Raw genomic sequence first — 13,170 nt, forward strand, 5'->3', positions numbered from 1 at the left:
ATTTTTGTAAATAAAGTTTTATTGAATCAGTGTCACACTCATATATTTATTGGCTCAGCTTGCTTTTGCTCAGAGATCAGACGACCCACAAAGACTTTACTGTCTGGCCCTTCAAGAAAACTTTGCTGATCCTTGCTTCACACCATACACATAAAAACTTAACTTAAAATTGGGCCAGGCGCAGTGGCTCACGCCTGTAATCCCAGTATTTTGGGAGGCCGAGGCACACAGATCACCTGAGGTCAGGAATTCGAGAACAGCTTGGCCAACATAGTAAAACCCCTTCTCTACTAAAAATACAAAAATTAGCCAGGCGTGGTGGTGCATGCCTATAATTCCAGCTACTCAGGAGGCTGAGGCAGGAGAATCGCTTGAACCCAGGAAGCGGAAGTTGCAGTGAGCCAAGATCTTACCACTGCACTCTAGCCTGGGCGACAGAGCGAAACTTCATCTCAAAAGAACAGTCCCAGCACTTTGGGAGGCCGAGGTGGGCGGATCACGAAGTCAGGAGGTCGAGACCCTCTCGGCTAACACGATGAAATTTTTAGTACAATTTTCTTGTACTAAAAAAATTGTACAAATTTGTACAATTGTAAAAATACAAAAAGTTAGCCAGGTATGGAGGCGGGCACCTGTAGTCCCAGCTATAGGCTGAGGCAAGAGAATGGCGTGAACCCAGGAGGCGGAATTTGCAGTGAGCCAAGATCGCACCACTGCACTCCAGCCTGGGCGACAGAGCGAGACTCTGTCTCAAAAAAAAAAAAAGAAAAAGAAAAAAAACTCAAAATTGGCAAGACTTGGTGGTTCATACCTGTAATCCCAGTGCTTTGGGAGGCCGAGGCAGGAGGATCACTTGAGACCAGGAATTCAAGACCAGCCCAGGTAACGTAGCAAGATCCCCATCTCTACAAAAATTTTTAAAAATTAGGTAGGCACAGTAGTGCACACCTGTAAGGAAGAGCCTGGGAGGTCAAGCTGCAGTGAGCTATGATTGTGCACTACACTCCAGCCTAGGTGACAGAGTAAGACCCTGTCTTGCAAAAAAAAAAATTAATTTATTTATTATAAGTGTAAAATGTAAAACCATAAAATTTCTAGAGAAGTGTGCAGGAGGAAAATCCTTGTAACCCTGAGCTAGGCAACAATTTCTTTGATACAACACCAAAAGCAATTTATTATTTTTCAAATTATTCAAATTTTTTGATAAACTTTATTAAGAACTGCTCTTCAAAAGAAATTATTAAATGAATGAAAAGATAAAGCACAGGCTGAGAAATTATGAATAGATAATATCTAATAAAAGACTTGGCTGGGATCGGTGGCTCACTCCTGTAATCCCAGCACTTTGAGAGGCTGAGGCGGGTGGATCACCTGAGGTCAGGAGTTCGAGACCAGTCTGGCCAACATGGTGAAACACTGTCTCTACTAAAATTGCAAAAATTAGCCGGGCATGGTGGCATGCCCCGGTAATCCCAGCTGAGGTGGGAGAATTGATTGAACCCGGGAGGCGGAGGCGTCAGTGAGCCAAGATTGCGCCACTGCACTCCAGCCTGGCAGCCTGGGTTACAGAGCAAGACCTCATCTAAAAAAAAAAAAAAAAGAGAGAGAAAGATTTATATCCAAAATCTCTAGAAAGTGCTCTAAAGTCATAACAAGAAAACAACCCAATAAAAAATCGGCAAAAGATTTGAATAACCGCTTCATTCAAAATGGGTGAGGATATATGGATAACATATAAGGACATGAAAGGATACTAACATCATTAGTCGTTAGGGGAAAGCAAGTTGAAATCAAATGAGATACCACTATACACCTATTAGAATGGCTAAACTTAAAGAGTGGCCATACTAAATGTTAGACAGGATATGAAGCAACTGGAACTCTCATACACTGCTGGTGAGAATGCAAAATGTTACAATCACTTGTAGAACAGTTTGACAGCTTAAACTGTCAAAAAAAGCAAAGCATACTCATACCATAGAATCCATTATTTTACTCCTAGCCAAGAAAAATGAAAACATATGAACATATGTCCACAAAAAGACCTATATGCTAATGTTTATAGCAGCTTTATTTGTAACTAGAAATAACCCAGATATCTGTCAACAAGTGAACAGGAAAACAAGTTGTGGAATATTCATGTAATGGAATAATACTCAGCAGTAAGAAGGGATGAACTATTGTTAAATAACGACATGAATGGCTCTCAATTATAACTGTCCTGAGTAGAAAAAGCTAGACACAACAGGAGTACATACTGTATTATTCTATTTACTAAAAATTCTAAAAAATGCAAATGAATTATATAGGGATAAAAGCAGATTGGTGGTTCCCTGGGAATGGCAGGGGCAAGGAAGAGCAGAAGGGCTTGATTGCAAAGGGACACATGGAATTTGTGGGGTAATGGATATTCATTATCCTCATCGTGATGATTTCATAGGGGCACGTGTATGTGTGTATAATGTCAAAGGTTATCAAACTGTTCACGTTGAATGTGTGCATTTTATTGTATGTCAGTTGTGTCTCAATGAAGCTATTTTTTAAAAAAGAAGAAAAATCCTGATCATGTCATTTCTTTCTTTAAACACTCTGTGTAGTTTAAGCAGCCAGCCCAATTCCCCAGGCTTTCTGTTTCTTATCTCACCACAGTGGCTAGTTCAGCAGCCACTCTGTCCTTGAAAGCCTTCCCCTTCATTCTAGGTGACCACAGGTGAGATCTGCATTGCCGCTATGTGTGGTACGGACTACCAGGTGCTATCTCCCAATGTAAATAGAGGATCATTGTTGCCTTCCAATCCAACTAGGTGAGAGAACCAATCTCAGATGCTTATTTCCTTAAGAGTCTGTTGCTTGCCACCATCCTGGTGTCAAGCACTCTATTGGGGAGGGTTAGTCACAGAAAGCAGAAAACAGTTAAAACAGAAATAATATATTAAAAGATGCTGGAGACAAGTTCAAGGAGGAAGCTCTCAGCCATTTCTGCATAAAGGAATTACCTCAGTATGTGGGGAATGATCTGACTGGAGAATGATGCTATCTCCATTACAGAAGTACCATTTAATGGTGCTTCTCCCCAACACATCATAACTTCCCAAGTCACCTTCTTATCAAACTGCTACTAAACCTCAACTTAGAGCCTTCGATGAATGGCGCATTCCAGGTGTGGGGTAGGGAAAGGACAAGGTGAACCTGGAATACCTCATCAGGCTAGAAAGCAAAGATGTGCTCAAAGATTGATGGGGACATGTCAAAAGAACATGGGATGATACACATCTGTTAAAATGGATGAAGCAAAACAATGACAACAATAAAAATCTGACAAGGTTACAAGAAGCGATTCCAGACACCCCAGGATGATTCAGCAAACCAGCCACCTGATGTGAGTGAGACACCCCCCACAGAAGACCTGGACATAGATCAAAGACACAGCATCAGCCTCCCTGGGAACTCTGAGGAAGCCACCAGGATCGTGTCCTGGTGGAAATCAGGAGTCCTGAGTTCTAGGCTGGTACTGCTGCTTACTTGCCCGTGCCTGCCAAGAGCAAGTCTTTCCTCCTCAGAGCTGCAGGTGTCTGTGTGTGTTAATAAGCAGGGAGGGGTGGACCCCAAGAATTTTCAAACTCTGTTGCCTGAAGCCCAGGACTCCTGGGGATTGCCTTGGGATGCTGCAAGGGCCAGAGGGAACCAGGTTAGGGGAGAGCTGCACCCAGAACAGACCAGCTTTTATCTGCTTTACATTTGGCAGGTTTCATTCTCAGTTGACAACCTCAGGGGGTGCAGAAAAATCAATTCCTTTACTTTCTAAATTTCTAAATTAATTTCTGACTCCCAAAACCCATCCCAGAAGCTAGATGAAGTGTTTACCTCTCTCTCTCTCTCTCTCTCTATATATATATATATATTTTTTTTTTTTTTTTTGAGACAGAATCTCGTGCTGTCGCCCAGGCTGGAGTGCAATGGTGTATCTCAGCTTACTGCAACCTCCGCCTCCCAGGTTCAAGTGATTCTTCTGCCTCAGCCTCCCAAGTAGCTGGAATTACAGGGTATGCCACCATACCCAGCTAATTTTTGTATTTTTAGTAGAGATGGGGTTTTGCCATGTTGGCCAGGCTGGGTCTCGAACTCCAGGGCTCAAGTGATCCAACCGCCTTGGCCTCCCAAAGTGCTGGAATTACAGGATGAGCCACCACGCCCAGCTAAGTTTTGTATTTTTAGTAGAGTTGGGGTTTCACCATGTTGGTCAGGCTGGTCTCAAGCTTCTGACCTCAAGTGACCCGCCCACCTTGGCCTCCCAAAGTGCTGGGATTACAGGTGTGAGCCATCACGCCCGTTCAGATATTCTTAGGGTTCTCAGACAAGGGTGCCCACTAACGAGCCACGTCTCTGCCCAGTGGCCCCTGTGGGCCCAGCTGTCTCTGCTGATTCCGTGTCACTCCTGAGACATGGGTGCCTTTTGGGAACTGACCAATGTCCCCCTGCTTTTCTCACCTCATCCCACAGCCTCACTCCCCAACCTGGGAAAGCCCTTCCTAGCCTGGGGGAACTCTCCCTTTGCCAGTGAGTCCCCATTATGGGATAAATTGTGTCTCCCCCATCCCCAAATTTCCTATGTTGAAATCAATCCTAACCCCCAGTACCTCAGAACAGACCTTCTTTGGAGATAGATTCTTTACAGAGATAAGTTAAAATGAGGTCATTAGGATTGGGCCTAATCCAATATGACTGGTGTCCTTATAAGAAGAGGAAATTTGGCTGGGCGCGGTGGCTCAAGCCTGTAATCCCAGCACTTTGGGAGGCCGAGACGGGCGGATCACGAGGTCAGGAGATCGAGACCATCCTGGCTAACACGGTGAAACCCCGTCTCTACTAAAAATACAAGAAAATTAGCCGGGTGAGGTGGCGGGCGCCTGTAGTCCCAGCTACTCTGGAGGCTGAGGCAGGAGAATGGCTGAACCCAGGGGGGCGGAGCTTGCAGTGAGCCGAGATCGCGCTACTGCACTCCAGCCTGGGGCACAGAGCAAGACTCCGTCTCAAAAAAAAAAAAAAAAAAAAAAAAAAAAGAAGAGGAAATTTGGTCACAGGCATGCACAGGGAAAAGATGATGTGAAAAGATGCGGGGAGTAGACAGCCATCTACCATCCAAAGAGAGAGGCCTGGGCAGATCTGCCCTCACAGCCTTCAGAAAGAGACAACCCTCGTGACACTTGGATCTAGGATTTCTAGCACCCAGAGCTGTGAGGCCATCCATTTCTATCATTTAAGCCACCCAGTCTGTGGTATTCTATTATTACAACCCTAGCAAATTAATACAGATTCCTTCCCCGTCTTTACCTCTCTTGCAAACCCTCTAAGTTCTCCCAGGTATTACAGGCTATTCCCCTAATGTCTGTTTGAATGGGAGAAAGCTATAGGGAGAAAAATTTAAGTTACTACTTCATAATCTAATTCAGCTACACATACATAAGGTTCCATTTGAACAGAGGACCAGAGGCTAGAAACAGTTTAAAAATGACTGGGTTCGGCTGGGCATGGTGGCTCATGCCTATAATCCCAACACTTTAGGAGGCTGAGGTGGGTGGATTGCTTGAGGTCAGGGCTTTGAGACCAGCCTGGACAACATGGTGAAACACCATCTCTAAAAATACAAAAATTAGCCAGGCGTGGTGGTGGGCGCCTGTAATCCTAGCTACTTGGGAGGCTGAGGCAGGAGAATTGCTTGAACCAGGGTGATGGAGGTTGCAGTGAGTCCAGATCATACCACTGCATTCCAGCCTGGGTGACAGAGCCAGACTCTGTCTCAAAAAAATAATAATAATAAATAATAAAATAAAATAAAAATGACTGGGTTGATGAGTTGATGAGTGTTATCATTGGGTGATGGGTCTGTGGGGGTTGACTATACTATTCTCCTTACTTTTGTGTATATTTGAAAATCTCCATTATAAACTGTTAAGAGGGAAAACAAAAGACTGAGAAAACATCACTTAGACTAGACGACTCGGGTGCTTCCCACCTCTAGAGTCCATCATGGCATCATCAGTCCCTCTTCTTGTCCCTACCAGCCAGGCTCAGCTGACAGCATCAAGAACCATCCTCGGCCAGGCACGGTGGCTCATGTCTGTAATCCCAGAGCTTTGGGAGGCCAAGGCGGGCGGATCACGAGGTTAGGAGTTAGAGACCAGCCTGGCCAACATGGTGAAACCCCCATCTCCACTAAAAATACATTTTAAAAAATTTGCTGGGCATAGTGGTGCATGTCTGTAATCCCAGTTACTTGGGAGGCTGAACTCAGGAGGTAGAGGTTGCAGTGAGCCTAGATCGCACCACTGCACTCCAGCCTGGCGACACAGGGAGACTCTGTCTCAAAAAAAATAAAAAAAAAGAGCCATCCTCCAGCCCCCACAACCCCCACTGCCACCAGAGCCCATGGCCTTCCTTCTCCATCTGGGCTTGGTGCAGAGGCCTCCATAGCCCTGGGCAGCCACAGCGGAGCAGAGCAGGCATGGCAGCCAGACCCCAAAGTACCGAGCGGACTCCCCAGGCGAAACTTGGGTGCCTCTCTGGGTCGTCCTGAATGGCCCCAGACCCCAGCTCCTCTCTCTCAGACCCCAGCTCCTCTCTCTCTTCTCAGGAGTCATTTTCCCTGAATCCTTATTACCATTTAAAATATCAAATGACAACTCCAGTGTTACTAATGACCACTCAAATCATTTTTCTGGGACAGCACTGTGGCTCTTGCCCAGGACTTCTCCTCGTCGAAAGCTCTTGTTGACCCCCAACAAGGTCAGGGCAAAAGAACCCATAGAAATAACAGTATTTAAATGGCATTTAAAATGGGTTCCAGATACTATTGGTATGAGGCTCATGGGTCACATTACTCCTGGCACTATGGTTGAATAGTTACTAAATAGCAGCAGCACACTCCTCAACTTCCTCATGTCCCATTTCAGGGGCTACTCTTTATTTATTCCCTTTTAATTCCTCCTCTAAACTCACTTCTTCCTTTAGAAGCAACACTAATGTTGAAATTCCACTGACAAAATGAGAAGAGGAAAATGGGCTTTTCATGGGACTGATTTCATAAAATTTAAGAGACTGTCTTTTTTTTTTTTTAATGATTATCTTCTTATTTTTTGGTCTTAAAATATCTTTTCTTTCCTGACACGGTGGTATCAGTGTGTCATGATGTATCAGTCAGAGTTTAATTGCAGGTACAGCAATCACTCTATTTTAAGCAGAACAGAATTTAACACAGGGATTCAGGACTTTACAACATTATTGGAGGGACTGGTGGTGCAGACTGACACCAGACTTCTAGCAATGCCTCCCAAACACGGTAGGACTGGTTTGCCAAGAGTCCCACCATTGATACCAGCATCAGGAATCTCGGGGATCAGGAAGCCACTGCCCCCATCTGCCAACTTCAGGACTGCATCACCAAAATGGATGCTGCAGACTCTGCCTCTTGATATCCGCAAAACTGGAGATGGGACCTGGGCTCTTTGCCAGGTCTGCCCCAGGAAAACCAACCATCTCACCTCCAAGCTTTCCTGGAGAAACAGTGGAAGCGGCAAAAGCACAGGCTTGGCCATGCTACTGCCTTGCAAATCTCATGCCAGTGCACCTGCCTGGCAGGGGCTGGAGTCGTGTGTGGACCTGGAGCTGTAAGGCCTGCTGCAGGGGTGCAATGGAGTTGTGTGAACTAATCTGCAAGATCTGCCGCTGGTGATAGTTTGTTTTCTTGGCAACACTGTGGCTGATCTCCCATATTATATTCATTTGTGAAATGCAAAATCTGAGAGTGGGGGCATCAATCCTATAGAGAAACCCCATCAAGGACAGAAATTAAACTACCTGTATTCATACCAGAATGTCCAGTACCTAGGGAAAGGTGCTCCTCTTCACTGTCATCAGGGCAATGCAAATCCAAATCATGACTAAGTCACAACTAAAGTAATCACTCCATACATTCTAGAATGACTAAAATGAAAAGGAGTGATGATGCCAAGTGTGAACAAGGATGTTCATGTATATTATTAGCAATGCTTTGGGGAACCGTGCTACAGCATCTACTACAGCAATGAGTGTGAGTGACCTCTGACCCACTAATTCCATCCTGAACTCATGAGGAAAACATGTACGAGAATGTTCATAGCACCACTGCTTATTTATCTATTTATTAAAACAGGGTCTTTTTCTTTTGCCCAGCCTGGAGTGCAGTGGCACAATCATGGCTCACTGCAACCTTAACCTCCTAGGCTCAAGCAATCCTCCTGCCTCAGCTTCCTAAGTAGCTGGGATCACAGGCACACACCACTCTGCCCAGCTAATTGTTTTTTGTAGAGACGGGGTGTTGCTATGTTTCCCAGGCTGGTCTCAAACTCCTGGTCTTAAGTAATCCTCATGCCTCAGCCTCTCGAGCAGCTAGGACTAGAAGCACATTCCACCATGCATGGCACATTTTAAAATTTTTTTGTAGAGACAGGGTCTCACTACGTTGTCCAGGATGGTCTTGAACTCCTGTCCTCAATTGATCCTCCTGCCTTGGCCTCCCAAAGTGCTAGGATTACAAGCATGAGACACTGTGCCTGGTGGCACTGTTGTTTTTAAGAACCAAAAACTGTAAACAACCCAGATGTCCCTTGGCGGCAGGATGAATGAATACATTGGGGTATAGTCACACAGTGAAACTCTACACAGCAATGGGAGCCAACAAACACCACCACCATGCAGTAGCATGGAGGAACATCACAGACATGATGCTGAGCCAGTAGGGACGGACACAAAGAGGGGACACTATTTGTTTCCATTTATAAACCTCAAGAGCAGGGCCTTAGCAGTTAGCACAGTGGCCCTACTTGTAAGTGGGTGGGAACTGGAAGGGAACACAAAGGGGGCTTCTTGGGTGTTGATCATGTCCTGTTTCTTGATCTGGATGCTGGTGACACATGTGTGTTCACTCTGTGAAGTTTTGTCTTGCTCTACACTTGTGACATAAGTACTTTTAAATATGTATAGATACTTCAATAAAACTGACACATACCAAACAACTACTTAGTGTCAATCTTTCTTTCTCTGAGCACCCTCCCACTTACACCAGGCTGATGATCACGATGGTTCCATTTATGGAGCACCTGCTGTATGCCAGGCTCTGCTGATTCTCATGACCTCGGGGCAAGGTGGCAGAGTGCTTGCCCCATTTTGTGGGTAGGGTGGCCTGTCCACAGCCCTCCCAAGCACATGCCCCTGCAGTGCAGCTCACTGCTTCTCCCTTGTGCTCGGTCTCTTTTCCTCATCTGCAGCCTGGGTAAGTGGTCCTTTGCCAAGGATGTGGCACCTCCCTGTCCCCTCCCCTCTGCTGCTGTCCCCGAGCTCCAGGTTGGTAATGCAGAGCAGCTGCCGCCATCGCCAAGCGCCCCAGAGGGCAACATGTTGTTCCTTGATGACAAGCCTCAGGGAGCCATGCAGTCACTGCCGGCCACACGTGGGTGGTCTAGGATTCTGGAACTTGTTCTTCCCCTTGTGCCAGTCTCTCCTGAGAGAAGTATGGGCGGTGCTTGAGGGATCTGCCAAGCCAGGACCCACAGAGGCAGGGAGGGAGGGTTTGTACCCAGGACTAGCCCCTTGTGGTTACCTGCACTGCTGGACCATCTCTGGGGAGAGTAGGTTCAGAGCCTCTGGTTAGTCTAAGCCCTCGTACCCCAGATGGCTCATAGAGGAAACTCCTGATGTCCTTGGGGAGGACCCTTCCCCAAGCTTTGGGAATATTGTGCAGGTGCATGTGTGTGTCTGGTGTGCTCCCTGAGGGCAGGCACTGCCTCATTCTCCCCTACCCTCAGCCTGACACTGGCAGTGCCTGGCCTCAGCAGAATGAAAAGAAGTGCCAGGTATGGACAGATGAGATCAAGAAAGACACACTGTCCCTGCCCTCAAGTAGCTTATAGCTTTGGTGATGATAGCAGCTGACATTAATTAATTAATTAATTTATTTATTTATTTTGAGATGGAGTCTGGCTCTGTCACCCAGGCTGGAGTGCAATGGCACAATCTCAGCTCACTGCAACAATGTCAGCTCACTGCAACCTTGGCCTCCCAGGTTTAAGTGATTCTCCTGCGTCAGCCTCCCAGTTTGCTGAGATTATAGGCACCTGCCACTATGCCTGGTCTAATTTATAGTAGAGATGGGGTTTTACCATGTCGGCCAGGCTGGTCTTGAACCCTGACCTCAAGTGATCCGCCTGCCTTGGCCTCTCAAAGTGCTGGGATTACAGGTGTGAGCTACTGTGCCTGGACCACAACCAATGAACATTTATTGAACACTCACGATTTGCTGAGCACTGTTCTAATTTCTTTCTTTTCTCTCTTTTGTTTTTTTTTTTTAGACAGGGTCTTACTCTGTCACCCCTCTACCCTCGTACCCCAGATGGCTCATAGAGGACACTCCTGATATTCTTGGGGAGGACCCTTCCCTAAGCTTTAGGAATATTGTGCAGGTGCATGTGTGTGTCTGGTGTGCTCCCTGAGGGCAGGCACTGCCTCATTCTGGAGTGCAGTGGCGCAATCATGGCTCACTGCAGCCTCAACCTCCCAGGCTCAAGCAATCCTTCCACCTTAGCCTCCCAAAAAGCTAGGACCACAGGCATGTGCCATCATACCTGGCTAATTTTTAAAAATCTTTTGTAGAGATAAGGCCTCTATGTTTTCCAGGCTGGTCTTGAATTCCTGGGCTCCAGCAATCCTCCTGCCTAGCCTCCCAAAGTGCTAAGATAACTGGTGCGAGCCACTGCACCCAGCTCTTATTTCTTTATAGACATTGTCTCATTGAGGTCTTAAAACGACTCTTTGAGGCAGGTCCTGTTGAGTCTCATTTTGCAGACGAGGGAACTGAGACTTAGAAGTTTAAGGGACCTGTGGTAGGCAGCCTCTGAGAGGGCCCCAGCGTCCCACTGCCTTGTGTTCATGCTCTCGTACAGTCCACCTCCAGTCCAGGGTGGACTCTCTTACTGAGCAGAACAGGGCAGAGGTAGTGGGATGCTGCTCCTGAGATCGTTATTCAAAGACTGTGGCCTCCATTCTGGGTGCTTTCCCACTCTCTCGGGTCACTTGCTTCAGGGGAAGCCCTCTGCTGTGTTGCTAGGCAGTCTCATGGTGATACCCTCACAAGCGAGCTTGGACCTAGTTCCTCTCTTAGTTGAGCCTCAAGGTGGCAGCGGCCTCGGCCTCCATCTTGACTGTAACCTCATGAGAGACCCTGAGCCAGAGCCACCCAGCTAAGCTGCTCTCAGGTCCCTGCCTGACCCACAGAAACTGGGAGATAGTAAGTGGTTGCTTTAAGCAGCCAAACACTGGGGTAATTTGTTACATAGTAGTAGACAGCTAGCACACTTGCCTGTCCTCACACGGCGTGTCTGTGATCCTGTTGGAATTTGAAGCCAGTTATGTCTGACCTCAGCATCTATGCTTTTAAAGAAATTTCAACTTTTATTATAGATTAAAGTGTACACGTGCAGGTTCGTCACATGGGTAAACTGCATGATGCTGAGGCTTGGGGTCTCAACGATCTCATCACCCAGGCAGTAAGCATAGTACTCAGCAGGTGGTTCTTCAGCCCATGCCTGCCTCCTCCCTCTCCTGGGGTCTCAACGATCTCATCACCCAGGCAGTAAGCATAGTACTCAGCAGGTGGTTCTTCAGCCCATGCCTGCCTCCTCCCTCTCCTCTCTAGTGATCCCCAATGTCTATTGCTCCCATCTTTTTCATGTGTATTCGATGTGTAGCTCTCACTTGTAAGTGAGAACATGCAGTTTTGGTTTTCTGTTCTTGCATTAGGTCACTTAGGATAATGGCTTCTAGCTCTACGTATGTTGCTGCAAAGGACATGATTTCGTTCATTTTTATAGCTGCATAGTATTCCATGGTGCATATGTACCACATTTTCATTGTCAATTCACAGTTGATGAGCACTTAGGTTGATTCCATGCCTTTGCTATTGTGAATGGCGCTATAGTGAGCATACAGGGGACTGTGTCTTTTTGATAGAATGAACTTTTTTCCCTTGGGTGTATACCCAGTAGTAGGATTGCTGGGTTGAATGGTGGTCCTATTTTAAGTCCTTTGAGAAATCTCCAAACTAGAGTCCATGGTTTTTTTTGAGCTGGAGTTCGCTCTTGTTGCCCGGACTGGAGTGACCTTAGCTCACTGCAACCTGTGGCTGCTGGGTACAAGTGATTCTCCTGCCTCAACCTCTGGAGTAGCTGGGACTACAGGTGTGCTCCACCACGCCCAGCTGATTTTTTTGTATTTTTAGTAAAGACAGGGTTTCACCATGTTGGCCAGGCTGGTCTCAAACTCCTGACCTCAAATGATCCACCCATCTTGGCCTCCCAAATTACTGGGATTACAGGCGTGAGCCACCATGCCCAGCCGCATCCATGCTCTTAACCACTCCCCTATAGTGCTTCCCCTGCACAGAAGAAACATAGTCAATGCTGCTTGGACTGAATTGAGACTACCCTGAACAGATGAGAAAGCTGAGGGATGCCTAACCCTGGTAGATTCTTAACCATTCTGGGATGCAGTTTTCTCATATGTAAGATGAAAATGATAATAATACCTTATTTCATAGGGTTGTTGTGAGCAGTAAACAAGTTTATAACTGTGAAGGTGAAGGTCTTCCAGCAATAACAGTTAGCCATTATTAACAGTAGATGCAATAATGTACGCAAACTTTTTTTTTTTGAGAAGGAGTGTCTTGCTCTGTCACCAGGCTGGAGTGCAGTGGCACAATCTTGGCTCACCGAAACCTCCGACTCTCTGGTTCAAGCGATTCTCCTTCCTCAGTCTCCCGAGTAGCTGGGATTACAGGCATGTGCCACCATGCCTGGTTAATTTTTGTATTTTTAGTAGAGACGGGGTTTCATCATGTTGGCCAGGATGGTCTCAATCTTCTGACCTCGTGATCTGCCTGCCTTGGCCTCCCAAAGTGCTGGGATTACAGGCGTGAGCCACCATGCCCAGTCTAATGTATGCAAACATTACTAATGTATGAAACAATACATTCTAATGTATGAAACAATACTCGGCTCAAGCTCCTCTGACAATCAGTGTTCTCCTTTGCAAAATGGAGGTATCAGTATTGTCATTCCTTGCTGTCAGGATTAGATGGACTGG

This window comes from Theropithecus gelada, chromosome 2 (assembly GCF_003255815.1).
Source record: "Theropithecus gelada isolate Dixy chromosome 2, Tgel_1.0, whole genome shotgun sequence".
NCBI lineage: Eukaryota > Metazoa > Chordata > Mammalia > Primates > Cercopithecidae > Theropithecus > Theropithecus gelada.